General features: G+C 56.0%; 1 long non-coding RNA gene across 2 annotated transcripts in view; it reads left to right on the forward strand.

The window, feature by feature from the left end:
- Nucleotides 1-6,598: 6,598 nt before the first annotated feature.
- The window catches only part of LOC135329598 (uncharacterized), a 119,732-nt gene continuing 99,211 nt past the window's right edge, over nucleotides 6,599-27,119 (forward strand). The window contains exon 1 of one of the 2 annotated variants that reach the window (XR_010391164.1): nucleotides 6,599-6,724. This is a non-coding gene — a long non-coding RNA (uncharacterized LOC135329598). The remainder of the gene's footprint in view (nucleotides 6,725-27,119) is intronic. The other variant, XR_010391162.1, reaches the window with a different exon arrangement.

Raw genomic sequence — 27,119 nt, forward strand, 5'->3', positions numbered from 1 at the left:
TGCGCTCTGGACCCCTCTTTTCCACAGAATGGGGCCCCTCAGATGTCTTCTGGGCCCCCAGACCCCTTAGACACCCTCTAGTCTCCTCGCAACCCCTCCAGATTTCTCCCTTCTTCCCCAGAGGCATTTCTGGACCATGTAGACGCCTTAGCACCCCTCTAGTGCAGTTTGGCGCCCTGTATTCCACAAAATGGCGCCCTCCAGCTCTCTTCTGGCCCCCCAGACCCCTTAGACACTCTCTAGTCTGCTCGCATCCCTTCCAGATTTCTCCTTTCTTCCCCAGAGGCATTTCTGGATAGTGTAGACACCTTAGCATCCCTCTAGTGCGCTCTGGATCCCTCTTTTCCACAGAATGGGCCCCCCCAGATATCTTTGAGACCTCGAGACCCCTTAGACTCCCTCTAGTCTCCTGGCAACCCCTCCAGATTTCTCCCTTCTTCCCTAGAGGCATTTCTAGACCATGTAGACACCTTAGCACCCCTCTAGTGCACTCTGGACCCCTCTTTTCCACAGAACAGGGCCCCCCAGATATCTTTGAGACCTCGAGACCCCTTAGACTCCCTCTAGTCTCCTGGCAACCCCTCCAGATTTCTCCCTTCTTCCCTAGAGGCATTTCTAGACCATGTACACACCTTAGCACCCCTCTAGTGCGCTCTGGATCCCTCTTTTCCACAGAATGCCCCCCCCAGCTTTCTTCTGCTCCCCCAGGCCCCTTAGACACCCTCTAGTCTCCTCGCAACCCCTCCAGATTTCTCCCTTCTTCCCCAGAGCCATTTCTGGACCATGTAGAAGCCTTAGGATTCCTGTAGTGCGCTCTGCACCCCTCTTTGCCACAGAATGGGAACCCCAGCTCTCTTCTGTGCCACCAGACCCGTTAGACCATCTCTAGTCTCCTCGCAACCCCTCCAGATTTCTCCTTTCTTTCCCAGAGCCATTTCTTGACAGTGTAGACGCCTTAGCACTCCTCTAGTGCACTCTGGACCCCTCTTTTCCACAGATTGGGCCCCCCCAGATATCATTGGGATCTCCAGACTCCTTAGACACCCTCTAGTCTCCTCGCAACCCCTCCAGATTTCTCCCTTCTTCCCCAGAGGCATTTCTGGACCATGTAGACACCTTAGCACCCCTCTAGTGCACTCTGAACCCCTCTTTTCCTCAGAATGGGGCCCCGCAGCTCTGTTCTGGCCCCCCAGACCCCTTAGACACCCTCTAGTGTGCTCGCAGCCCCTCCAGATTTCTCCCTTCTTCCCCAGAGGCATTTCTTGACAGTGTAGACACCTTAGCACCCATCTAGTGCGCTCTGGATTCCTCTTTTCCACAGAATGGGGCCCCCCAGCACTCTTCTGGCCCCCCAGGCCCCTTGGACACCCCCTAGTCTCCTCGCAACCCCTCCAGATTTCTCCCTTCTTCCCCAGAGGCATTTATTGAGCGTGTAGACGCCTTAGCACCCCTCTAGTGTGCTCTGGACCACTGTTTTCCTCAGAATGGGCCCCGACAGCTCTCTTCTGGCCCCCCAGACGCCTTGGACACCCTCTAGTGTGCTCACAACCCTTCCAGATTTCTCCCTTCTTCCCCAGAGGCATTTCTTGACAGTGTAGATGCCTTAGCACCCTTTTTCTGCACTCTGGACCCCTCTTTTCCACAGAATGGGGCCCCCAGAGATCTTTGGGACCTCCAGATCCCTTAGACACCCTCTAGTCTCCTGGCAACCCCTCCAGATTTCTCCCTTCTTCCCCAGAGCCATTTCTAGACCATGTAGACACCTTAGCACTCCTCTAGTGCGCTCTGGACCCCTCTTTTCCACAGAATGGGGCCCCCCCCAGCTCTCTTCTGCCCCCCCAGACCCTTTAGACACGCTCTAATCTACTCGCAACCCCTCCAGATTGCTCCCTTCTTCCCCAGAGGCATTTCTTGACAGTGTAGACCCCTTAGCACCCCTCTAGTGCACTCTGGACCCCTCTTTTTCACAGAATTGGGCCCCCCAGATATCCTTGGGATCTCCAGATCCCTTAGACACCCTCTAGTCTCCTCGCAACCCCTCCGGATTTCTCCCTTCTTCCCCAGAGCCATTTCTTGACAGTGTAGACGCCTTAGCACCCCTCTAGTGCACTCTGGACCCCTCTTTTCCACAGAATGGGGCCCCCCCAGCTCTCTTCTGGCCCCCAGACCCCTTAGAAACCCTGTGGTGTGCTCGCAACGTTTCCAGATTTCTCTCTTCTTCCCCAGAGGCATTTCTGGACCATGTAGACACCTTAGCACCCCTCTAGTGCGCTCTGGACCCCTCTTTTCCACAGAACAGGGCCCCCCAGCTCTCTTTTGGGCCCCCAGACCCCTTAGACAGCCTCTAGTCTCCTCACAACCCCTCCAGATTTCTCCCTTCTTCCCCAGAGGCATTTCTTAACAGTGTAGATGCCTTAGCACCCCTCTAGTGCACTCTGGACCTCTCTTTTCCACAGAATGAGGCCCCCAGCTGTCTTCGGGCCCCCTATACCCGTTAGACACCCTCTAGTCTCCTCGCAACCCCTCCAGACTTCTTCTTTCTTCCCTAGAGCCATTTCTTGACAGTGTAGACGCCTTAGCACCCCTCTAGTGCACTTTGGAGCCCTGTATTCCACAAAATGGCGCCCTCCAGCTCTCTTCTGGCCCCCCAGACCCCTTAGACACTCTCTAGTCTGCTCACATCCCTTCCAGATTTCTCCTTTCTTCCCCAGAGGCATTTCTGGATAGTGTAGACACCTTAGCACACCTCTAGTGTGCTCTGGACCCCTCTTTTCCACAGAATGGGGCCCCCCATCTCTCTTCGGGCCCCCCACGACCCTTAGACACTCTCTAGTCTCCTCGCAACCCCTCCAGATTTCTCCCTTCTTCCCCAGAGGCATTTCTGGACCATGTAGACCCCTTTGCACCTCCCTAGTGCGCTCTGGAGCCCTCTTTTCCACATAATTGGTCCCCCCAGCTCTCTTCTGGGCCCCCAGACCCCTTAGACATTCTCTAGTCTCCTCGCAACCTCTCCAGATTTATTCCTTCTTCCCCAGAGGCATTTCTAGATCATGTAGACACCTTAGCACCCCTCTAGTGCACTCTGGACCCCTCTTTTCCATAGAATTGGGTCCCCCAGCTCTCTTCTGGCACCCAGGCTCCTTAGACACTCTCTAATCTCCTTGCAACCCCTCCAGATTTCTCCCTTCTTCCCCAGAGGCATTTCTTGACAGTGTAGACCCCTTAGCACCCGACTAGTGCACTCTGGACAGCTCTTTTCCACAGAATTGGGTCCCCCCAGCTCTCTTCTGGCCCCCAGGCCCCTTGGACACCCTCTAGTCTCCTCGCAACCCCTCCAGATTTATTCTTTCTTCTCCAGAGCCATTTCTGGACCATGTAGACGCCTTCACATCCCTCTAGTGCACTCTGGACCCCTCTTTTCCACAGAATGGGCCCCCCAGCTCTGTTGGGGCCCCCCAGGACCCTTAGACACCCTCTAGTCTCCTCGCAACCCCTCCAGATTTCTCCCTTCTTCCCCAGAGGCATTTCTAGACCATGTAGACACCTTAGCACCCCTCTAGTGCACTCTGGACCTCTCTTTTCCACAGAATGGGCCCCTCAGTTCTCTTCTGGCCCCCCAGACTCCTTAGACAGCCTCTAGTCTCCTCGCAACCCCTCCAGATTTCTCCCTTCTTCCCCAGAGGCATTTCTGGACCATGTAGACCCCCGTAGTCCCCCTCTAGTGTACTGTGGAGTTGCTTCTGTATTTGCTTTCAGCATTCCTCATTGTCCCTTGTGGTTCTTGTGCCAGGGCCTGTGTGCCTGGAGTGGGGAGATAGAGTTTCCATGGGGGTGGGGGGAGCCTGCAGGCACCATCCTGTCAGCTGCACTGAGCCCTGTGACATGCATTATGGCCCCTCTGGTGTGCCCTAAGCCCCTTTATTTGTATTTTGCTTTGCCCCAGAGCCCTGCATTTGCCCTCTGATGCCCTCCGGAGCCCTCAAGTCACATTTTGGGTTGCCCCCAAGGGCTCTGTGTGCCTTTTGTTGGGCCCTGTGGTTGTTTTGCAGCACACTGCAAAGTTCTCTGTTTAGCTTTCTCTCCTGTCCCAGAGTTTTCTGGGTGCTTCTTGGTGGTGCCCCCAGAGTCACTCTGTTTGCTCTGTCATTGCCTTTTTCTACTTCTGTTGTACCCAGAGCTCTCCATTTGTTCTCTTGTCCTCTGCATACTCCCCTTTCCCCTCTCTATACCCCAGGCCTCTCCCTTCAGCTTTCAGGAAGCTGCTCTCAGGAGTGGGGGTGCCTCTGCTGCCCTGGCAGCCCCAGTTGTCCCTGATGGGGCTGATGGCCATTCCCTCTCCCCAGTTCCTGATGGGCTGCAGCTGCAGGCCCTGGGGCTGGGATGAATGCCAGGTGGAGCTGGGTGGCAGGACAGGCCCCAGGTGGGGCTCCATGGCTGGGGCAGGTGGGACAAGCCCCAGGTGGGGCTGATGGCAAGGGTGGGCACACGCCTGGGCTGGGGCTGCATTTGGGGGAAGCTCATGCTGGGGCTGGTTCTGGACGATGGAGCTGCTGCTGAGCACTGCTGCCTGGGACCGGCACGCGGCTGCCCTGCGGAGGAGGTGAGCGGGGCTGGGGGGGTGCACGCTCCGGGCTGCAGGTCCCTCATGTGCCAGGGGTCCTGGTGGGTGGGAGTGTCCCGGGCAGCGCAGCACAACTGGGGTGCACTGGGGCCAGGGGAAACTGCACCGGGGCTAGGGAGGGTGGTGTGCTGGGGCAGTGGGGGCTGAGGATGTGGTGGGGAAGAGCAGTGCTCTGGGGCCATGGAGGTGGAGGGAGGGAGGAAGGGGGTGTGCCGAGGCTGTGGTGGTATGGGGGGGTAAGGGGGTGCGTTGGGGTTCGGGTGGGGAGGAAGGAGGTGCGGTGGGTCTGCAGTGGTGCTGGGGGGGAAGAAGGGGGGTGCGCCAGGATGGGGCAGGGGGGAAGGCAGGCGGTCCGCTGGGGCTGTGGTGCGGTTTATTGCGCAGTCGGAGGAGCACGGGGAGGGGGGGGGTGTCTCCTATGTCCGCTGGGGACCGCGTTGGGGAGGGGGAGGAGGGATCCCAGGGGAAGCGCAGGGAGGGTCGTGGGGGGAGGCAGGGGCAGTGTTGGAGTTGACCCGTAGCCGGCCGCGGCGGTGTCGGGGGAGCCCCGGGCCGGTGCTGGGGATCGCGGGGTCGCGCTCGGGGCTCTGCGGTGGATTCCGGGGAGACAGGGAGGAAAAGGGAACGGGGGCGGGACGGAAAGGAACGGAATCTCCACAGGGTTAAACTTCACCTAGCGCTACAGGGGGAGGGGGGGGGGGTCCGGGGGGCGCCGCTGGCATGCCGGGAGCGGTAGTCTTCCGGCACCGGGCTTCCGGGAGGCCTTTTTTTGTTTGAACGGCATGCCGGGAGATGTAGTCTTCCCGCATTGGGCTGCTCGGACAGCATGCTGTGCCTCTCGAGGCGGCCGGAGGGGCAGTCCTTTGCCAGCGGGGTTCTCACCAGCCGGCCACGTTATGCTCTGTGGCAGGCCAGGAGCTGCAGTTCCAGGTGCCGGTGCCTTCTCAGCCCTGCAGCAGTGGCCCGCTGGGTCTGTTCCTTACTGGACATGTGCCGCTCACGCAGGAGTCCCCATAGGTCATTGGGGACAGTGGCATTTCCCTGGTTTTCCCTGGTACAAGGCAGGAAGCATTTTCCATCTCTGGTGTGACCAGGCAGGCTTGCCCCCAGGGGCTGGGGCCGTCCCTCTTGGAAATGGGGAGGGCAGGGAGAGTAGGAGGGCGCTGCGGGCTCCTGGTAGTTGTAGCTTTGCTCAAGATTGGGGCCAATTAGGCAGCAGCTATGAGGAGTGGCAGTGCTGGGAGGGCATGGTGCAGAGCTGTCCTGCTGTGCAGCACAAGGGAAAGTCCTCAAGGAAATGTGAACAGCACTGTCTCTGTCCAAGGACCCCAAAACAGCCTGAGAGACCCTGGAACAGCCACCCCACAGCAGTACCGGGGACACCATGTCACTGCCTCCCAAGGGCACTGCGTTCAGCTACCTTTAACTGTGTGGAAAGAGCCTGCAGGCAGGAGCCCTGGCCACAGGTACAGAGAATCCCCGGTAGCCTGGAACTATATCTCTTTTCTTTACAAAGATGCCATCTCTTTGATGCCTTGCTGCTGCTTCCATCTTGCTCGGTGCCCAAGTCTACTACATTCAGATCCACCTTTCTTGCTGCCCTCTGCTCTGTCTGAGCTGCTTGCCAGATCAAAAGGCGTGTGCGGCTAAGAATTAGGCCAAGGTGTCTCAACTGCTTGCTATAGGACAACCGGGGGGTGAATCGGCAACAGGACAGGAAAGTACCTGTGGATGAGAAACAGCTGCTTTAGAGATCTAAGACGCAGGGGCAACTGAGAGGAGTGAAAGGAGCAGGGGAAAATGGTGATGAGGAAGGTGTGCTGTTAGAGGCAGTACAGTGCAGAAGAGAGGGAAAGCTTGCTCCTATGATGAAATAAAAACTGACCTTAAGAGAGATTTGCTTTTTGCTCTTCAGGTTATGAGTACGCGTGACTTCCTGAGAACTGTTCTGAGCATGCAGTGTTGCAGGTCACGACTGCCTGGGCAGCGATCCCCAACTTGTCTGCCGAGACTACGCAACAGCTCACAGCTGCCTGTGCAATGAAAGCAAAGGCCAACTTCTCAGAGGGAAGAAGCAGGCTCCACACAGGAAGATTATGGCAGGTGAGCTAATGCCCCAGAACCTTCAGTTTTCCTCCGCGTCCCCCCCAGGACTCACCCATTTGCTCCCTAGTTCCCTCAGGACCAATCCATTTGCTTTTAGGTATGCTCCAAGGCACTCCATTTGTTCTCTTGTCCCTTCAAAATTCTTTGCTTCTTTCTAGTTCCTGCAAGGTTATTCTGACATTTGGTGTCTGTAGGCCCTCTGGTAGCATCAAGACTCCTATGTTTGTCCTCTTGTCCTATTAAGTCCCCCCTCTTTTCCCTCTAGTCTCCTCAAAACCTCTCCGTTTGCCATTGGTGCGTCTCGGCGCCTTTGCTTTTCCCTCTAGTCCTCTCAGGATGCCTCTCTTTGCCCTCTGAGCCCCTTAGGGTCCATCTCCTAGCCCTTTAGCCCCATCAGAACCCCTCTGAGTGCCACACGCTGCCCTCAGGACGCCTTGGTTTGCCTTGGGGGTACCCCAGAACCCTATGCATTCATTGCGCCCTTTCAGTATGCCCTACAGCCCTTCTTTTCCATTGGCTGCACTGTAGAGTCCTCTCTATGCCCTATCGCTATGACCATTCCATGTGCCCTCTATCCCATCAGATCCCCTTTCCTTCCGCTCCCCTTTCCTTCCAGTCCCCTTAAGGCTCCTCTGTCTTCCTTGGTTGTGCCTCACATACCTCTATGCGTCCCCTAGTCTGCTCAAAATCCATCCCCTCCTGTCCCCTCAGAGCACGTCCTGAGGTCTTCCTTGTTAGCCAGTTCTCCATTTTGGCTGTTTAGGCCCCTTAGGACCCCTCTGCTCTGCTGAGCATGCCTCCTGGGGTGCTGGTATGGCCCCAGAGCTGTTCTCTGGACCCCAGGCCTCCTAGAGAACAGCTGGTCTCCTCAGAAACCTTTCATATTTCGTCCTGGTTCCCCACAGTTGGGTTTTTGGCCACCTACTCCCCTTAAAACTCCTCGCCTGCTCAGAACACCCCTACTGGGGTGCTTGCTGTGACCTGGAGCTGTCTTCGGGCCCCCCAGGCGCCTTAGACACCTCTAGTCTCCTCGCAACCCCTCCAGATTGCTCCCTTCTTCCCCAGAGGCAATTCTTGACAGTGTAGACCCCTTAGCACCCCTCTAGTGCGCTCTGGACCCCTCTTTTCCACAGAATTGGGCCCCCTAGCTCTCTTTGGTCCCCCCAGACCCCTTAGACCCCCTCTAGTCTCCTCGCAACCCCTCCAGATTTCTCCCTTCTTCCCCAGAGGTATTTCTGGACCATGTTGATGTCTTAGCACCCCTCTAGTGTGCTCTGGATACCTCTTTTCCACAGAGTGGGGCCCCCCACCCCTCCTGTGGCACCCCAGACTCCTTAGACACCCTCTAGTCTCCTCGCAACCCCTCGAGATTTCTCCCTTCTTCCCCAGAGGCATTTCTGGACCATGTAGACACCTTACTACCTCTCTAGTGCACTCTGGATTCCTCTTTTCCACAGAGTGGGGCCCCCTAGCTCTCTTGTGGCCCCCCAGGCCCCTTAGACACCCTCTAGTCTCCTCAGAACCCCTCCAGATTTCTCCCTTCTTCCCCAGAGGCATTTCTGGACCATGTAGACACCTTAGGGGTCCAGAGCGCACTAGAGGGGTGCTAAGGTGTCTACATGGTCAAGAAATGTCTCTGGGAAAGAAGGGAGCAATCTGGAGGCCTTCCGAGGAGACTAGAGGGTGTCTAAGTGGTCTAGGGGGCCATAAGAGAGCTGGGGGCCCAATTCAATGGAAAAGAGGTGTCCAGAGCGCACTAGAGGGGGTGCTAAGGTGTCTACATGGTCCAGAAATGCCTCTGGGGAAGAAGGGAGAAATCTGGAGGGGTTGCGAAGAGACTAGAGGGTGTCTAAGGGGTCTGGGGGCCCAGAAGAGTGCTGGGGGGACAAATTCTGTGGAACAGAGGGGTCCAGAGTGCACTAGAGGGGTGCTCTTTTCCACAGAGTCCAGATCCCAGCTCTCTTCTGGTCCCCAGGCCCCTTAGACACCCTCTAGTCTCCTCGCAACCCCTCCAGATTTCTCCCTTCTTCCCCGGAGGCATTTTTTGAGTGTGTAGACGCCATAGAACCCCTCTAGTACGCTCTGGACCCCTCTTTTCCACAGAATGCAGCCCCCCGGCTATCTTCTGGCCCCCCAGGCCCCTTAGACCCCCTCTAGTCTCCTCGCAACCCCTGCAGATTTCTCCCTTTTCCCCAGAGGCATTTCTTGACCGTGTCAACACCTTAGCACCCCTCTACTGCGCTCTGGACCCCTAAGGTGTTGACGTGGTCAAGAAATGCCTATGGGGAAGAAGGAAGCAATGTGGAGGGCTTCTGCGGAGACTACAGGGTGTCTTGGGGGTCTGGGGACCAAATGAGAGGTGGGGTCCCCACTTTGTGGAAAAGAGCACCCCTCTAGTGCCCTCTTGATCCCTCTGTTCAACGGAATAGGACCCCTAGCTCTCTTTTAGCCCCCCAGGCCCCTTAGACACCCTCTAGTCTCCTTGCCACACCTCCAGATTTCTCCCTTCTTCCCCAGAAGCATTTATGGACAGTGTAGACGCCTTAGCACCCCTCTAGTGCGCTCTGGACCCCCCTTTTCCACATAATTGGGCCCACCAGATATCTTTCGGATCTCCAGACGATTTAGACACTCTCTAGTCTCCTTGCAACCCCTCCAGATTTCTCCCTTCTTCCCCAGAGCCATTTCTTGACAGTGTAGACCCCTTAGTGCCCCTCTAGTGCACTCTGGACCCCTCTTTTCTACAGAATTGGGCCCCCCAGCTCTCTTCGGGCCCCCCAGACCCCTTAGACACCCTCTAGTCTCCTCGGAACTCCTCCAGATTTCTCCCTTCTTCCCCAGTGGCATTTCTTGACAGTGTAGACCCCTTAGCAGCCCTCTAGTGCACTCTGGACCCCTCTTTTCCACAGAATGGGGCCCCCCAGATATCTTTGGGATCTCCAGACCCCTTAGACCCCCCCTAGTCTCCTCGCAACCCCTCCAGATTTCTCCTTTCTTCCCCAGAGGCATATCTAGACCATGTAGACGCCTTAGCACCCCTCTAGTGCACTCTGGACCCCTCTTTTCCACAGAATGGCCCCCCGCCAGCTTTCTTTTGGCCCCGCAGATTCCTTAGACACCCTCTAGTCTCTTCGCAACCCCTCCAGATTTCTCCCTTCTTCCCCAGAGGCATTTCTGGACAGTGTAGACCCCTTAGCATAAATCCAGTGCGCTCTGGACCCCTTTTTTCTACGCAATGGGCCCCCCACCTGTCTGCTGGCCCCCCAGGCCCCTTAGACATCCTCTAGTCTCCTCGCAACCCCTCCAGATTTCTCCCTTCTTCCCCAGAGGCATTTATGGACAGTGTAGACACCTTAGCACCCCTATAGTATGCTCTGGACCCCTCTTTTCCACAGAATTGGGCCCCCCAGCTCTCTTTCGGGGCCCCAGGCCCCATAGACCCTCTCTGGTCTCCTGGCCACATGTCCAGATTTCTCCCTTCTTCCCCAGAGGCATTTCTGGACAGTGTAGACATCTTGGCATCCCTCTAGTGCGTTCTGGAGCCCTCTTTTCCACAGAATGGGCCCCCCAGCTCTCTTCTGGCTCCCCAGGCCCCTTAGACGCCCTCTAGTCTCCTCGCAACTGCTACCAATTTCTCCCTTCTTCCCCAGAGCCATTTCTGGACCATGTAGACATCTTGGCACCCCTCTAGTGCACTCTGGACCCCTCTTTTCCACAGAATTGGGCCACCCAGATGTCTTTGGGACCTCCAGATCCCTTAGACACCCTCTAGTGTGTTCACAATTCCTTCAGATTTCTCCCTTCTTCCCCAGAGCCATTTCTTGACCGTGTAGACACCTTAGTACCCGTCTAGTGCACTCTGGAGCCCTCTTCTCCACAGAATGGCACCTCCCAGCTCTCTTCTGCTCCCCCAGACCCCTTAGACACCCTCTAGTCTCCTCGCAACCCCTCCAGATTTCTCCCTTTTTCCCCAGAAGCATTTTTTGACGGTGTAGACCCCTTAGCACCCCTCTAGTATGCTCTGGACCCGTCTTTTCCACAGAATGGGGCCCCCCAGCTCTCTCTTGGGGCCCCAGGCCCCATAGACCCACTCTAGTCTCCTGGCCACACGTCCAGATTTCTCCCTTTTTTTCCAGAGGCATTTCTGGATCATGTACACATCTTGGCACCCCTCTAGTGCGTTCTGGAGCCCTCTTTTCCACAAAATGGGCCCCCCAGCTCTCTTCTGGCTCCCCAGGCCCCTTAGACGCCCTGTAGTCTCCCGGCAACCCTTCCAGATTTCTCCCTTCCTCCCCAGATCCATTTCTGGACCATGTAGACACCTTAGTGCCCCTCTAGTGCACTCTGGACCCTTCTTTTCCACAGAATTGGGCCCCCCAGATATCCTTTGGACCTCCAGGACCCTTGGACACCCTCTAGTCTCCTCGCAACCCCTCCAGATTTCTCCCTTCTTCCACAGAGGCATTTCTTGATAGTGTAGACCCCTTAGCAGCCCTCTAGAGTGTTCTGGACCCGTCTTTTCCACAGAATTGGGCCACCCAGATATCTTTTGGACCTCTAGGCCCCTTGGACACCCTCTAGTCTCCTCGCAACCCCTGTAGATTTCTCCCTTCTTCCCCAGAGTCATTTCTAGACCATGTAGACACCTTAGTGCCCCTCTAGTGCACTCTGGACCCCTCTTTTCCACAGATTTGGGCCCCCCAGCTCTCCTTTGGGCCCCCAGGCCCCTTAGCCACCATCTGGTCTTCTCGCAACCGCTCCAGATTTCTCCCTTCTTCCCCAGAGGCATTTCTGGACCATGTAGACACCTTAGCATCCCTCTAGTGCGCTCTGGACCCCTCTTTTCCACAGAATGCCCCTCCCCAGCTCTCTTCTGGCCCCCCAGACCCCTTAGACCCCCTCTAGTCTCCTCGCAACCCCTCCAGATTTCTCCCTTCTTCCCCAGAGGCATTTCTTGACAGTGTAGACGCCTTGGCACCCCTCTAGTGCATTCTGGACCATTCTTTTCCACAGAATGGGCCCCCCCCAGCTCTCTTCTGGCCCCCCAGGCCCCTTAGAACCCCTCTAGTCTCCTCGCAACCCCTCCAGATTTCTCCCTTCTTCCCCAGAGGCACTTCTGTACCATGTACACCCCTTAGCACCCCTCTAGCACGCTCTGGACCCCTCTTTTCTATTGAATGGGGCTCCCCAGATATCTTTGGGACCTCCAGACCCCTTAGATCCTCTCTAGTCTCCTTGGCACGCCTTCAGATTTCTCCCTTCTTCCCCAGAGGCATTTCTTGACAGTGTAGACACCTTAGCACCCCTCTAGTGTGCTCTGGACCCTTCTTTTCCACAGAATTGGGATACCCAGATATCTTTGGGATCTCCAGACCCCTTAGACAGCATCTAGTCTCCTTGCAATCCCTCCAGATTTCTCCCTTTTTCCCCAGAGCCATTTCTTGACAGTGTAGACCCCTTAGAATCCGACTACTGCACTCTGGACCACTCTTTTCCACAGAACAGGGCCCCCCATATAACTTTGGGACCTCGAGACCCCTTAGACTCCCTCTGGTCTCCTGGTAACCCCTCCAGATTTCTCCCTTCTTCCCCAGAGGCATTTGTAGACCATGTAGACACCTTAGCACCCCTCTAGTGCACTCTGGACCCCTGTTTTCCACAGAATGCCCTCCCCCAGCTCTCTTCTGCTCCCCCAGACCGCTTACACCCCCTCTAGTCTCCTCGCAACCCCTCCAGATTTCTCCCTTCTTCCCCAGAGGCATTTCTTGACAGTGTAGACGCTTTGGCACCCCTCTAGTGCACTTTGGAACCCTATATTCCACAAAATGGCGCCCTCCAGCTCTCTTCTGGCCCCCCAGACCCCTTAGACACTCTCTAGTCTGCTCGCATCCCTTCCAGATTTCTCCTTTCTTCCCCAGAGGCATTTCTGGATAGTGTAGACAACTTAGCACCCCTCTAGTGCGCTCTGGATGCCTCTTTTCTGCAGAATTGGGCTCCCCCCAGGTCTTTTCTGTCCCCCCAGACTTCTTAGACGCCCTCTAGTGTGCTCGCAACCCCTCCAGATTTCTCCCTTTTTCCCCAGAGGCATTTCTGGACCATGTAGACGCCTTAGCACCCCTCTAGTATGTTCTGGACCCCTCTTTTCCATAGAATGGGGCCCCCCAGCTCTCTTCTGGCCCCCAGGCCCCTTAGACACCCTCTAGTCTCCTCGCAGTCCCTCTAGATTTCTCCCTTCTTCCTCAGAGCCATTTTTGGACAGTGTAGATCCCTTAGCACCCCTCTAGTGTGCTCTGGACCCCTCTTCTCTACACAGTTGTGCCCCCCAGATATCTTTGGGACCTCCAGCCCCCTTAGACACCCTCTAGTCTCCTGGCAACCCCTCCAGATTTCTCCCTTCTTCCCCAGAGACATTTCTTGACCAAGTTAGACGCCTTAGCACCCCTCTAGTGCACTCTGGACCCCTCTTTTCCACAGAATGGGCCCCCCCAGATCTCTTCTGGCACCCCAGACCCCTTAGACACCCTCTAGTCTCCTCGCAACCCCTCCAGATTTCTCCCTTTTTCCCCACAGGCATTTCTTGACAGTGTAGACGCCTTAGCACCCCTCTAGTGTGCGCTGGACCTCTCTGTTCCACAGAATTGTGCCCCCCCAGCTCTCTTCTGGGTCCCCAGACCCCTTAGACGCTCTCTAGTCTCCTCGCAACCCCTCCAGATTTCTCCCTTCTTCCCCAGAGGCATTTCTGGACCATGTAGACACCTTAGCACCCCTCTAGTGCGCTCTGGACCTCTCTGTTCCACAGAATTGTGCCCCCCAGCTCTCTTCTGGCCCCCCAGGCCCCTTAGACACCCTTACTCTCCTCGCAACCCCTCCAGATTTCTCCCTTCTTCCCCAGAGCCATTTCTTGACAGTTTAGACCACTTACCTCTTCTCTAGTGCGCTTTGGACCCCTTTTTTCTACACAATCGTGCCCCCCGATATATTCTGCTCCCCCAGACCCCTTAGACACGCTCTAGTCTCCTGGAAGCCCTCCAGATTTCTCCCTTCTTCCCCAGAGGCATTTCTTGACAGTGTAGACGCCTTAGCACCTCTGTAGTGCGCTCTGGACCCCTCTTCTCTACACAGTTGTGCCCCCCAGATATCTTTGGGACCTCCAGCCCCCTTAGACACCCTCTAGTCTCCTGGCAACCCCTCCAGATTTCTTCCTTCTTCCCCAGAGACATTTCTTGACCAAGCAGACGACTTAGCACCCCTCTAGTGCACTCTGGACCCCTCTTTTCCACAGAATGGGTCCCCCCAGATCTCTTCTGGCTCCCCAGACCGCTTAGACACCCTCTAGTCTCCTCGCAGTCCCTCCAGATTTCTCCCTTCTTCCCCAGAGCCATTTCATGACAGGTTGGATGACATAGCACCCCTCTAGTGCACTCTGGACCCCTCTTTTATACACAATTCTGCCCCCCAGATATCTTCTGCTCCCCCAGACCCGTTAGACCCCCTAGTCTCCTCACAACCCCTCCAGATTTCTCTCTTCTTCCCCAGAGACATTTTTTGAATATCTACATGCCTTAGCACCCCTCTTCTGCACCCTGAACCCCTCTTTTCCACAGAATTGGGACCCGCAGCTCTCTTCTGGGCCCCCAGACCCCTTAGACACCCTGTGGTGTCTCCTCGCAACCCCTCCAGATTTCTCCCTTCTTCCCCAGAGGCATTTCTGGACCATGTAGACACCTTACCACCCCTCTAGTGCACTCTGGACCCCTCTTTTCCACAGAATGGGGCCCCACAGCTCTCTTCTGGACCCTCAGACCCCTTAGACACCCTCTAGTCTCCTCGCAACCCCTGCAGATTTCTCCCTTCTTCCCCAGAGGCATTTCTGGACCATGTAGACGCCTTAGCATCCCTGTAGTGCGCTCTGGACCCCTCTTTGCCACAGAATGGGCCCCCCCAGCTCTCTTCTGGACCCCAGACCCCTTGGACCCCCTCTAGTCTCCTCGCAACCCCTCCAGATTTCTCCCTTCTTCCCCAGAGACATTTCTTGACAGTGTAGGTGCCTTAGCACCCCTCTAGTGTGCTCTGGACCCCTCTTTTCCACAGAATGGGGCCCCGCAGCTCTCTTCTGGGCTTCTAGCCCTGTTAGACACCCTCTAGTCTCCTTGCAATCCCTCCAGATTTCTCCCTTCTTCCCCAGAGGCATTTCTTGACTATGTAGACCCCTTAGCACCCCTCTAGTGTGCTCTGGACCCCTCTTTTCCACAGAATTGGGCCACCCAGATATCTTTGGGCCCCCCAGCCCCCTTAGACACCCTCTAGTCTCCTCACAACCCCTCCAGATTTCTCCCTTCTTCCCCAGAGCCATTTCTTGACCAAGCAGATGACTTAGCACCCCTCTAGTGCACTCTGGACCCCTCTTTTCCATAGAATTGGACCCCCAGCCCTCTTCTGGCCCCCCGGACCCTTTAGACACTCTCTAGTATCCTCGCAACCCCTCCAGATTTCTCTTTTCTTCCCCAGAGCCATTTCTTGACCCTGTAGACGCCTTAGCACCACTCTAGTGCGCTCTGGACCCCTCTTTTCCACAGAATTGGGCCCCCCAGCTCTTTTCTGGCCCCCCAGGCCCCTCTAGACCCTCTAATGTGCTAGAAACTCCTCCAGACTGCTCCCTTCTTCCCCAGAGGCATTTCTTGACAGTGTAGACGCCTTAGCACCACTCTAGTGCACTCTGGACCCCTCTTTTCCACAGAATGGGGCCCCCCAGATCTCTTCTGGGCCCCCAGAGCCCTTAGACACCCTCTAGTCTCCTTGCAACCCGTCCAGATTTCTCCCTTGTTCCTCAGAGCTATTTCTTGACAGTGTAGACCCCCTAGCACCCCTCTAGTGCACTCTGGACCCCTCTTCTCCACAGATTTGGGCCATCCAGATATCTATGGTACCTCCAGACCCCTTAAACACCCTCTAGTCTCCTCACAACCCCTCCAGATTTCTCCTTTCTTTCCCAGAGGCATTTCTTGACAGTGTAGATGCCTTAGCACCTCTCTAGTGCGTGCTGGACCTCTCTGTTCCACAGAATTGTGCCCCCCCAGCTCTCTTCTGGCCCCCCAGACCCCTTAGACACCCTCTAGTCTCCTCGCAACCCCTCCAGATTTCTCCCTTCTTCCCCAGAGGCATTTCTGGACCATGTAGACGCCTTAGCACCCCTCTAGTGCGCTCTGGACCCCTCTTTTCCATAGAATTGGGCCCCCCCAGCTCTCTTCTGGCCCCCCAGACCCCTTAGACACCCTCTAGTCTCCTCGCAACCCCTCCAGATTTCTCCTTTCTTTCCCAGAGCCATTTCTTGACAGTGTAGACGCCTTAGCACCCCTCTAGTGCACTCTGGACCCCTGTTTTCTACGGAATGGGCCCCCCCCAGCTCTCTTCTGGCCCCCGAGACGCTGTAGACACCCTCTAGTCTCCTGGCAATCCCTCCAGATTTCTCCTTTTTTCCCCAGAGGCATTTCTTGACAGTGTAGACGCCTTAGCACCCCTCTAGTGCACTCTGGACCCCTCTTTTCCACAGATTGGGTCCCCCCAGATATCATTGGGATCTCCAGACCCCTTAGACACCCTCTAGTCTCCTGGCAACCCCTCCAGATTGCTCCCTTCTTCCCCAGAGCCATTTCTGGACCATGTAGATGCCTTAACACCCCTCTTCTGCACTCTGAACCCCTCTTTTCCACAGAATGGGGCCCCCCCGATCTCTTCTGCTCCCCAGACCCCTTAGACACCCTCTAGTCTCCTCGCAGCTCCTCCAGATTTCTCCCTTCTTCCCCAGAGGCATTTCTTGACAGTGTAGACGCCTTAGCACCCCTCTAGTGCGCTCTGGACCCCTCTTTTCCACAGAATGGGCCCCCTAGCTCTCTTCTGCCCCCCAGACCCCTTAGACATTTTCTAGTCTCCTCGCAACCCCTCCAGATTTCTCCCTTCTTCCCCAGAGGTATTTCTGGACAATGTAGATGCTTTAGCACCCCTCTAATGTGTTCTGGACACCTCTTTTCCACAGAATTGGGCCCTCCAGATATTTTTGGAACTTCCAGACCCCTTAGATACTCTCTAGTCTCCTCGCAACCCCTCCAGATTTCTCCCTTTTTCCCCAGAGGCATTTCTGGACCATGTAGACGCCTTACCACCTCTGTAGTGCGCCCTGGACCCCTCTTTTCCACAGAATGGGGCCCTGCACCTCTTTTCCGGCCCCTCAAACTCCTTAGACACCCTCTAGTCTCCTCGTAATCCCTCCAGATTTCTCCCTTCTTACCCCAGATATTTCTAGATCATGCAGACACCTTAGCACCCCTCTAGTGCACTCTGGACCCCTCTTTTCCACAGAATGGGCCCCCCAGCTCTCTTCTGGCCCCCCAGACCTCTTAGACACCCTCTAGTCTCCTTGCAACCCCTCCAGATTTCTCCCTTCTTCCCCAGAAGCATTTCTGGAGCATGTAGACGCCTTAGCATCCCTGTAGTGCGCTCTGGATCCCTCTTTTCCACAGAATGGGAACCCCAGCTCTCTTCTGTGCCACCAGACCCGTTAGACCGTCTCTAGTCCTCTCGCAACCCCTCCAGATTTCGCCCTTCTTCCCCAGAGGCATTTCTGGACCATTTAGACACCTTAGCATCCCTGTAGTGCGCTCTGGACCCCTCTTTGCCACACAATGGGCCCCCCCAGCTCTCTTCTGGGCCACCAGACCCATTAGACCGTCTCTAGTCTCCTCGCAACCCCTCCAGATTTCGCCCTTCTTCCCCAGAGGCATTTCTGGAGCATGTAGACCCATCAGCACACCTCTAGTACGCTCTGGACCCCTCTTTGCCACAGAATGGCCCCCCTCCCCCCCAGCTCTCTTGTGGGCCTCTAGCCCTCTTAGACACCCTCTATGGTCCTCGCCAGCCCCTCCAGATTTCTCCCTTCTTCCCCAGAGGCATTTCTTGACAGTGTAGATGCTTTAGCACCCCTTTAGTGTGCTCTGGACCCCTCTTTTCCACAGAATGCCCCCCCCAGCTCTCTTCTGGCTCCCCAGGCCCCTTAGACACCCTCTAGTCTCCTCGCAACCCCTCCAGATTGCTCCCTTTTTCCCCAGAGCCATTTCTCGACCATTTAGATGCCTTAGCACCCCTCTAGTGCACTCTGGACCCCTCTTTTCCACAGAATGGGCCCCCCCCGATCTCTTCTGCTCCCCCAGACCCCTTAGACACCCTCTAGGCTGCTCGCATCCCTTCCAGATTTCTCCTTTCTTCCCCAGAGGCATTTCTGGATAGTGTAGACACCTTAGCACCCCTCTAGTGCACTCTGGACCCCTCTTTTCTGCAGGATTGGGCTCCCCCCAGGTCTTTTCTGTCCCCCAGACTCCTTAGACGCCCTCTAGTGTGCTCGCAACTCCTTCAGATTTCTCCCTTCTTCCCCAGAGGCATTTCAGGACCATGTAGACACCTTAGCACCCCTCTAGTGCGCTCTGGATTCCTCTTTTCCACAGAAAGGGGCCCCACAGCCCTCTTCTGGCCCCCCAGGCCCCTTGGACACCCCCTAGTCTCCTGGCAATCCCTCCAGATTTCTCCCTTTTTCCCCAGAGGCATTTCTTGAGTGTGTAGACGCCTTAGCAGCCCTCTAGTGTGCTCTGGACCACTCTTTTCCACAGAATGGGCCCCGACAGCTCTCTTCTGGCCCCCCAGACGCCTTGGACACCCTCTAGTGTGCTCACAACCCTTCCAGATTTCTCCCTTCTTTCCCAGAGGCATTTCTTGACAGTGTAGATGACTTAGCGCCCCTCTACTGCACTTTGGAGCCTTCTTTTCCACAGAATGGGGCCCCCCAGCTCTCTTGTGTCCCCCAGGCCCCTTAGACACCCTCTAATGTGCTAGAAGCTCCTCCAGACTGCTCCCTTCTTCGCCAGAGGCATTTCTTGACAGTGTAGACGCCGTAGCACCCCTCTAGTGCACTCTAGACCCCTCTTTGCCACAGAATTCGGCCCCCCAGCTGTCTGCTGGCCCCCCAGGCCCCTTAGACACCCTCTAGTCTCCTCGCAACCCCTCCAGATTTCTCCCTTCTTCCCCAGAAGCATTTATGGACAGTGTAGACGCCTTAGCACCCCTCTAGTATGCTCTGGACCCTTCTTTTCCACAGAATCGGGCCCCCCAGCTCTCTTCTCGCCCCCCAGACGCTTTAGACACCCTCTAGTCTCCTCGCCACCCTTCCAGATTTCTCCCTTCTTCCCCGGAGGCATTTCTGGACCATGTAGACATCTTGGCACCCCTCTAGTGCGTTCTGGAGCCCTCTTTTCCACAGAATGGGCCCCCCAGCTCTCTTCTGGCTCCCCAGGCCCCTTAGACGCCCTCCAGTCTCCTCGCAACCCCTCCAGATTTCTCCCTTCTTCCCCAGAGGCATTTCTTGACAGTGTAGATGCCTTGGCACCCCTCTAGTGCGCTCTGGACCCCTCTTTTCCACAGAATGGGGCCCCCAGAGATCTTTGGGACCTCCAGATCCCTTAGACACCCTCTAGTCTCCTGGCAACCCCTCCAGATTTCTCCCTTCTTCCCCAGAGCCATTTCTAGACCATGTAGACACCTTAGCACCCCTCTAGTGCGCTCTGGACCCCTCTTTTCCACAGAATGCCCCCCCCCAGCTCTCTTCTGCCCCCCCAGACCCTTTAGACACGCTCTAATCTCCTCGCAACCCCTCCAGATTGCTCCCTTCTTCCCCAGAGGCATTTCTTGACAGTGTAGATGCCTTAGCACCCCTCTAGTGCACTCTGGACCCCTCTTTTTCACAGAATTGGGCCCCCCAGATATCCTTGGGACCTCCAGATCCCTTAGACACCCTCTAGTCTCCTCGCAACCTTTCCAGATTTCTCCCTTCTTCCCCAGAGCCACTTCTTGACAGTGTAGACGCTTTAGCACCCCTCTAGTGCGCTCTGGACCCCTCTTTTCCACAGAATGGGGCCCCCAGCTCTCTTCTGCGCCCCCAGACCCCTTAGACACCCTCTAGCCTCCTCGCAACCCCTCCAGATTTCTCCCTTCTTCCCCAGAGCCATTTCTTGACAGTGTAGACCCCTTAGTACTCCTCTAGTGCGCGCTGGACCTCTCTGTTCCACAGAATTGTGCCCCCCAGATCTCTTCTGTCTCCCCGGACCCCTTAGACACCCTCTAGTCTCCTCGCAACCCCTCCAGATTTCTCCCTTCTTCCCCCAGAGGCATTTCTGGACCATGTAGACACCTTAGCACCCCTCTAGTGCGCTCTGGACCCCTCTTTTCCACAGAATTGGGCCCCGCAGCTCTCTTCTGGCCCCCCAGGCCCCTTAGACACCCTCTAGTCTCCTCGCAGCTCCTCCAGATTTCTCCCTTCTTCCGCAGAGGCATTTCTTGACAGTGTAGACGCCTTAGCACCCCTCTAGTGCACTTTGGAGCCTTCTTTTCCACAGAATGGGGCCCCCCAGCTCTCTTCTGCTCCCCCAGAGGCCTTAGATCCCCTCCAGTCTCCTCGCAACTCCTCCAGATTTCTCCCTTCTTCCCCAGAGGCATTTCTTGACAGTGTAGATGCCTTAGCACCCCTGTAGTGCGCTCTGGACCCCTCTTTTCCACAGAATGGGCCCCCCCAGCTCTCTTCTGGACCCCAGACCCCTTGGACCCCCTCTAGTCTCCTCGCAACCCCTCCAGATTTCTCCCTTCTTCCCCAGAGGCATTTTTTGACAGTGTAGATGCCTTAGCACCCCTCTAGTGTGCTCTGGACCCCTCTTTTCCACAGAATTGGGCCACCCACATATCTTTTGGATCTCCAGGCCCCTTACACACCCTCTAGTCTCCTGGCAACCCCTCCAGATTTCTCCCTTCTTCCCCAGAGGCATTTCTAGACCATGTAGACACCTTAGCACCCCTCTAGCACGCTCTGGAGCCGTCTTTTTTACAGAATGGGGCTCCCCAGATATCTTTGGAACCTCCAGACCCCTTAGATCCCCTCTAGTCTTCTTGGCACCCCTCCAGATTTCTCCCTTCTTCCCCAGAGACATTTTTTGACAGTGTAGATGCCTTAGCACCCCTCTAGTGTGCTCTGGACCCCTCTTTTCCACAGAATGGGGCCCCGCAGCTCTCTTCTGGGCTTCTAGCCCTGTTAGACACCCTCTAGTCTCCTTGCAATCCCTCCAGATTTCTCCCTTCTTCCCCAGAGGCATTTCTTGACTATGTAGACCCCTTAGCACCCCTCTAGTGTGCTCTGGACCCCTCTTTTCCACAGAATTGGGCCACCCAGATATCTTTTGGACCTCCAGACTCCTTAGACACCCTCTAGTCTCCTCGCAACCCCTCCAGATTTCTCCCGTCTTCTCCAGAGGCATTTCTGGACCATGTAGACACCTTAGCACCCCTCTAGTGCGCTCTGGACCCCTCTTTTCCACAGAATTGGGCCACCCAGATATCTTTGGGCCCCCCAGACCCCTTAGACACCCTCTAGTCTCCTCACAACCCCTCCAGATTTCTCCCTTCTTCCGCAGAGGCATTTCTTGACAGTGTAGACGCCTTAGCACCCCTCTAGTGCACTCTGGACCCCTCTTTTCCACAGAATTGGACCCCCAGCCCTCTTCTGGCCCCCCGGACCCTTTAGACACCCTCTAGTATCCTCGCAACCCCTCCAGATTTCTCCTTTCTTCCCCAGAGCCATTTCTTGACCCTGTAGACACCTTAGCACCACTCTAGTGCGCTCTGGACCCCTCTTTTCCACAGAATTGGGCCCCCCAGCTCTCTTCTGGCCCCCCAGGCCCCTCTAGACCCTCTAATGTGCTAGAAACTCCTCCAGACTGCTCCCTTCTTCCCCAGAGGCATTTCTTGACAGTGTAGACGCCTTAGCACCACTCTAGTGCACTCTGGACCCCTCTTTTCCACAGAATGGGGCCCCCCAGATCTCTTCTGGGCCCCCAGAGCCCTTAGACACCCTCTAGTCTCCTTGCAACCCGTCCAGATTTCTCCCTTGTTCCTCAGAGCTATTTCTTGACAGTGTAGACCCCCTAGCACCTCTCTAGTGCACTCTGGACCCCTCTTCTCCACAGATTTGGGCCATCCAGATATCTATGGTACCTCCAGACCCCTTAAACACCCTCTAGTCTCCTCACAACCCCTCCAGATTTCTCCTTTCTTTCCCAGAGGCATTTCTTGACAGTGTAGATGCCTTAGCACCTCTCTAGTGCGTGCTGGACCTCTCTGTTCCACAGAATTGTGCCCCCCCAGCTCTCTTCTGGCCCCCAAGACCCCTTAGACACCCTCTAGTCTCCTCGCAACCCCTCCAGATTTCTCCTTTCTTTCCCAGAGCCATTTCTTGACAGTGTAGACGCCTTAGCACCCCTCTAGTGCACTCTGGACCCCTGTTTTCTACGGAATGCCCCCCCCCCCCCAGCTCTCTTCTGGCCCCCGAGACGCCGTAGACACCCTCTAGTCTCCTGGCAATCTCTCCAGATTTCTCCTTTCTTCCCCAGAGGCATTTCTTGACCAAGTAGACGCCTTAGCACCCCTCTAGTGCACTCTGGACCCCTCTTTTCTACGGAATGGGCCCCCCCCAGCTCTCTTCTGGCCCCCGAGACGCCGTAGACACCCTCTAGTCTCCTGGCAATCCCTCCAGATTTCTCCTTTTTTCCCCAGAGGCATTTCTTGACAGTGTAGACACCTTAGCACCCCTCTAGTGCACTCTGGACCCCTCTTTTCCACAGATTGGGTCCCCCCAGATATCATTGGGATCTCCAGACCCCTTAGACACCCTCTAGTCTCCTCGCAACCCCTCCAGATTTCTCCCTTCTTCCCCAGAGCCATTTCTGGACCATGTAGATGCCTTAACACCCCTCTTCTGCACTCTGAACCCCTCTTTTCCACAGAATTGGCCCCCCCCGCTCTCTTCTGGGCCCCCAGACCCCTTAGACACCCTCTAGTCTCCTCGCAGCCCCTCCAGATTTCTCCCTTCTTCCCCAGAGGCATTTCTTGACAGTGTAGACACCTTAGCACCCCTCTAGTGCGCTCTGGACCCCTCTTTTCCACAGAATGGGCCCCCTAGCTCTCTTCTGCCCCCCAGACCCCTTAGACATTTTCTAGTCTCCTCGCAACCCCTCCAGATTTCTCCCTTCTTCCCCAGAGGTATTTCTGGACAATGTAGATGCTTTAGCACCCCTCTAATGTGTTCTGGACACCTCTTTTCCACAGAATTGGGCCCTCCAGATATTTTTGGAACTTCCAGACCCCTTAGATACTCTCTAGTCTCCTCGCAACCCCTCCAGATTTCTCCCTTTTTCCCCAGAGGCATTTCTGGACCATGTAGACGCCTTACCACCCCTGTAGTGCGCCCTGGACCCCTCTTTTCCACAGAATCGGGCCCCGCACCTCTTTTCCGGCCCCTCAAACTCCTTAGACACCCTCTAGTCTCCTCGTAATCCCTCCAGATTTCTCCCTTCTTACCCCAGATATTTCTAGATCATGCAGACACCTTAGCACCCCTCTAGTGCACTCTGGACCCCTCTTTTCCACAGAATGGGCCCCCCAGCTCTCTTCTGGCCCCCCAGACCTCTTAGACACCCTCTAGTCTCCTTGCAACCCCTCCAGATTTCTCCCTTCTTCCCCAGAAGCATTTCTGGAGCATGTAGACGCCTTAGCATCCCTGTAGTGCGCTCTGGACCCCTCTTTGCCACACAATGGGCCCCCCCAGCTCTCTTCTGGGCCACCAGACCCGTTAGACCGTCTCTAGTCCCCTCGCAACCCCTCCAGATTTCGCCCTTCTTCCCCAGAGGCATTTCTGGAGCATGTAGACCCATCAGCACACCTCTAGTACGCTCTGGACCCCTCTTTGCCACAGAATGGCCCCCCTCCCCCCCAGCTCTCTTGTGGGCCTCTAGCCCTCTTAGACACCCTCTATGGTACTCGCCAGCCCCTCCAGATTTCTCTCTTCTTCCCCAGAGGCATTTCTTGACAGTGTAGATGCTTTAGCACCCCTTTAGTGTGCTCTGGACCCCTCTTTTCCACAGAATGCCCCCCCCAGCTCTCTTCTGGCTCCCCAGGCCCCTTAGACACCCTCTAGTCTCCTCGCAACCCCTCCAGATTGCTCCCTTTTTCCCCAGAGCCATTTCTCGACCATTTAGATGCCTTAGCACCCCTTTAGTGTGCTCTGGACCCCTCTTTTCCACAGAATGCCCCCCCCAGCTCTCTTCTGGCTCCCCAGACCCCTTAGACACCCTCTAGGCTGCTCGCATCCCTTCCAGATTTCTCCTTTCTTCCCCAGAGGCATTTCTGGATAGTGTAGACACCTTAGCACCCCTCTAGTGCACTCTGGACCCCTCTTTTCTGCAGGATTGGGCTCCCCCCAGGTCTTTTCTGTCCCCCCAGACTCCTTAGATGCCCTCTAGTGTGCTCGCAACTCCTCCAGATTTCTCCCTTCTTCCCCAGAGCCATTTCAGGACCATGTAGACACCTTAGCACCCCTCTAGTGCGCTCTGGATTCCTCTTTTCCACAGAAAGGGGCCCCACAGCCCTCTTCTGGCCCCCCAGGCCCCTTGGACACCCCCTAGTCTCCTGGCAATCCCTCCAGATTTCTCCCTTTTTCCCCAGAGGCATTTCTTGAGTGTGTAGACGCCTTAGCAGCCCTCTAGTGTGCTCTGGACCACTCTTTTCCACAGAATGGGCCCCGACAGCTCTCTTCTGGCCCCCCAGACGCCTTGGACACCCTCTAGTGTGCTCACAACCCTTCCAGATTTCTCCCTTCTTTCCTGGAGGCATTTCTTGACAGTGTAGATGACTTAGTGCCCCTCTACTGCACTTTGGAGCCTTCTTTTCCACAGAATGGGGCCCCCCAGCTCTCTTGTGTCCCCCAGGCCCCTTAGACACCCTCTAATGTGCTAGAAGCTCCTCCAGACTGCTCCCTTCTTCGCCAGAGGCATTTCTTGACAGTGTAGACGCCGTAGCACCCCTCTAGTGCACTCTAGACCCCTCTTTGCCACAGAATTCGGCCCCCCAGCTGTCTGCTGGCCCCCCAGGCCCCTTAGACACCCTCTAGTCTCCTCACAACCCCTCCAGATTTCTCCCTTCTTCCCCAGAAGCATTTATGGACAGTGTAGACGCCTTAGCACCCCTCTAGTATGCTCTGGACCCTTCTTTTCCACAGAATCGGGCCCCCCAGCTCTCTTCTCGCCCCCCAGACGCTTTAGACACCCTCTAGTCTCCTCGCCACCCTTCCAGATTTCTCCCTTCTTCCCCGGAGGCATTTCTGGACCATGTAGACATCTTGGCACCCCTCTAGTGCGTTCTGGAGCCCTCTTTTCCACAGAATGGGCCCCCCAGCTCTCTTCTGGCTCCCCAGGCCCCTTAGACGCCCTCCAGTCTCCTCGCAACCCCTCCAGATTTCTCCCTTCTTCCCCAGAGGCATTTCTTGACAGTGTAGATGCCTTGGCACCCCTCTAGTGCGCTCTGGACCCCTCTTTTCCACAGGTTGGGTCCCCCCAGATATCATTGGGATCTCCAGACCCCTTAGACACCCTCTAGTCTCCTCGCAACCCCTCCAGATTGCTCCCTTCTTCCCCAGAGCCATTTCTGGACCATGTAGATGCCTTAACACCCCTCTTCTGCACTCTGAACCCCTCTTTTCCACAGAATTGGCCCCCGCCCGATCTCTTCTGCTCCCCAGACCCCTTAGACACCCTCTAGGCTCCTCGCAACCCCTCCAGATTTCTCCCTTCTTTCCTGGAGGCATTTCTTGACAGTGTAGATGACTTAGTGCCCCTCTACTGCACTTTGGAGCCTTCTTTTCCACAGAATGGGGCCCCCCAGCTCTCTTGTGTCCCCCAGGCCCCTTAGACACCCTCTAATGTGCTAGAAGCTCCTCCAGACTGCTCCCTTCTTCGCCAGAGGCATTTCTTGACAGTGTAGACGCCGTAGCACCCCTCTAGTGCACTCTAGACCCCTCTTAGCCACAGAATTCGGCCCCCCAGCTGTCTGCTGGCCCCCCAGGCCCCTTAGACGCCCTCCAGTCTCCTCGCAACCCCTCCAGATTTCTCCCTTCTTCCCCAGAGGCATTTCTTGACAGTGTAGATGCCTTGGCACCCCTCTAGTGCGCTCTGGACCACTCTTTTCCACAGAATGGGGCCCCCAGAGATCTTTGGGACCTCCAGATCCCTTAGACACCCTCTAGTCTCCTGGCAACCCCTCCAGATTTCTCCCTTCTTCCCCAGAGCCATTTCTAGACCATGTAGACACCTTAGCACCCCTCTAGTGCGCTCTGGACCCCTCTTTTCCACAGAATGCCCCCCCCCAGCTCTCTTCAGCCCCCCCAGACCCTTTAGACACGCTCTAATCTCCTCGCAACCCCTCCAGATTGCTCCCTTCTTCCCCAGAGGCATTTCTTGACAGTGTAGATGCCTTAGCACCCCTCTAGTGCGCTCTGGACCCCTCTTTTTCACAGAATTGGGCCCCCCAGATATCCTTGGGACCTCCAGATCCCTTAGACACCCTCTAGTCTCCTCGCAACCCCTCCAGATTTCTCCCTTCTTCCCCAGAGCCATTTCTTGACAGTGTAGACGCCTTGGCACCCCTCTAGTGCGCTCTGGACCCCTCTTTTCCACAGAATGGGGCCCCCAGCTCTCTTCTGCGCCCCCAGACCCCTTAGACACCCTCTAGTCTCCTCGCAACCCCTCCAGATTTCTCCCTTCTTCCACAGAGGCATTTCTTGACAGTGTAGACCCCTTAGCAGCCCTCTAGTGTGTTCTGGACCCCTCTTTTCCACAGAATTGGGCCACCCAGATATCTTTTGGACCTCTAGGCCCCTTGGACACCCTCTAGTCTCCTCGCAACCCCTGTAGATTTCTCCCTTCTTCCCCAGAGGCATTTCTAGACCATGTAGACACCTTAGTGCCCCTCTAGTGCACTCTGGACCCCTCTTTTCCACAGATTTGGGCCCCCCAGCTCTCCTTTGGGCCCCCAGGCCCCTTAGCCACCATCTGGTCTTCTCGCAACCGCTCCAGATTTCTCCCTTCTTCCCCAGAGGCATTTCTGGACCATGTAGACACCTTAGCATCCCTCTAGTGCGCTCTGGACCCCTCTTTTCCACAGAATGCCCCTCCCCAGCTCTCTTCTGGCCCCCCAGACCCCTTAGACCCCCTCTAGTCTCCTCGCAACCCCTCCAGATTTCTCCCTTCTTCCCCAGAGGCATTTCTTGACTATGTAGACACCTTAGCACCCCTCTAGTGCGCTCTGGACCCTTCTTTTCCACAGAATTGGGATACCCAGATATCTTTGGGATCTCCAGACCCCTTAGACAGCATCTAGTCTCCTCGCAACCCCTCCAGATTTCTCCCTTTTTCCCCAGAGGCATTTATTGAGCGTGTAGATGCCTTAGCACCCCTCTAGTGTGCTCTGGACCACT

The sequence above is a fragment of the Dromaius novaehollandiae genome, chromosome 12 (assembly GCF_036370855.1).
Source record: "Dromaius novaehollandiae isolate bDroNov1 chromosome 12, bDroNov1.hap1, whole genome shotgun sequence".
Lineage (NCBI taxonomy): Eukaryota > Metazoa > Chordata > Aves > Casuariiformes > Dromaiidae > Dromaius > Dromaius novaehollandiae.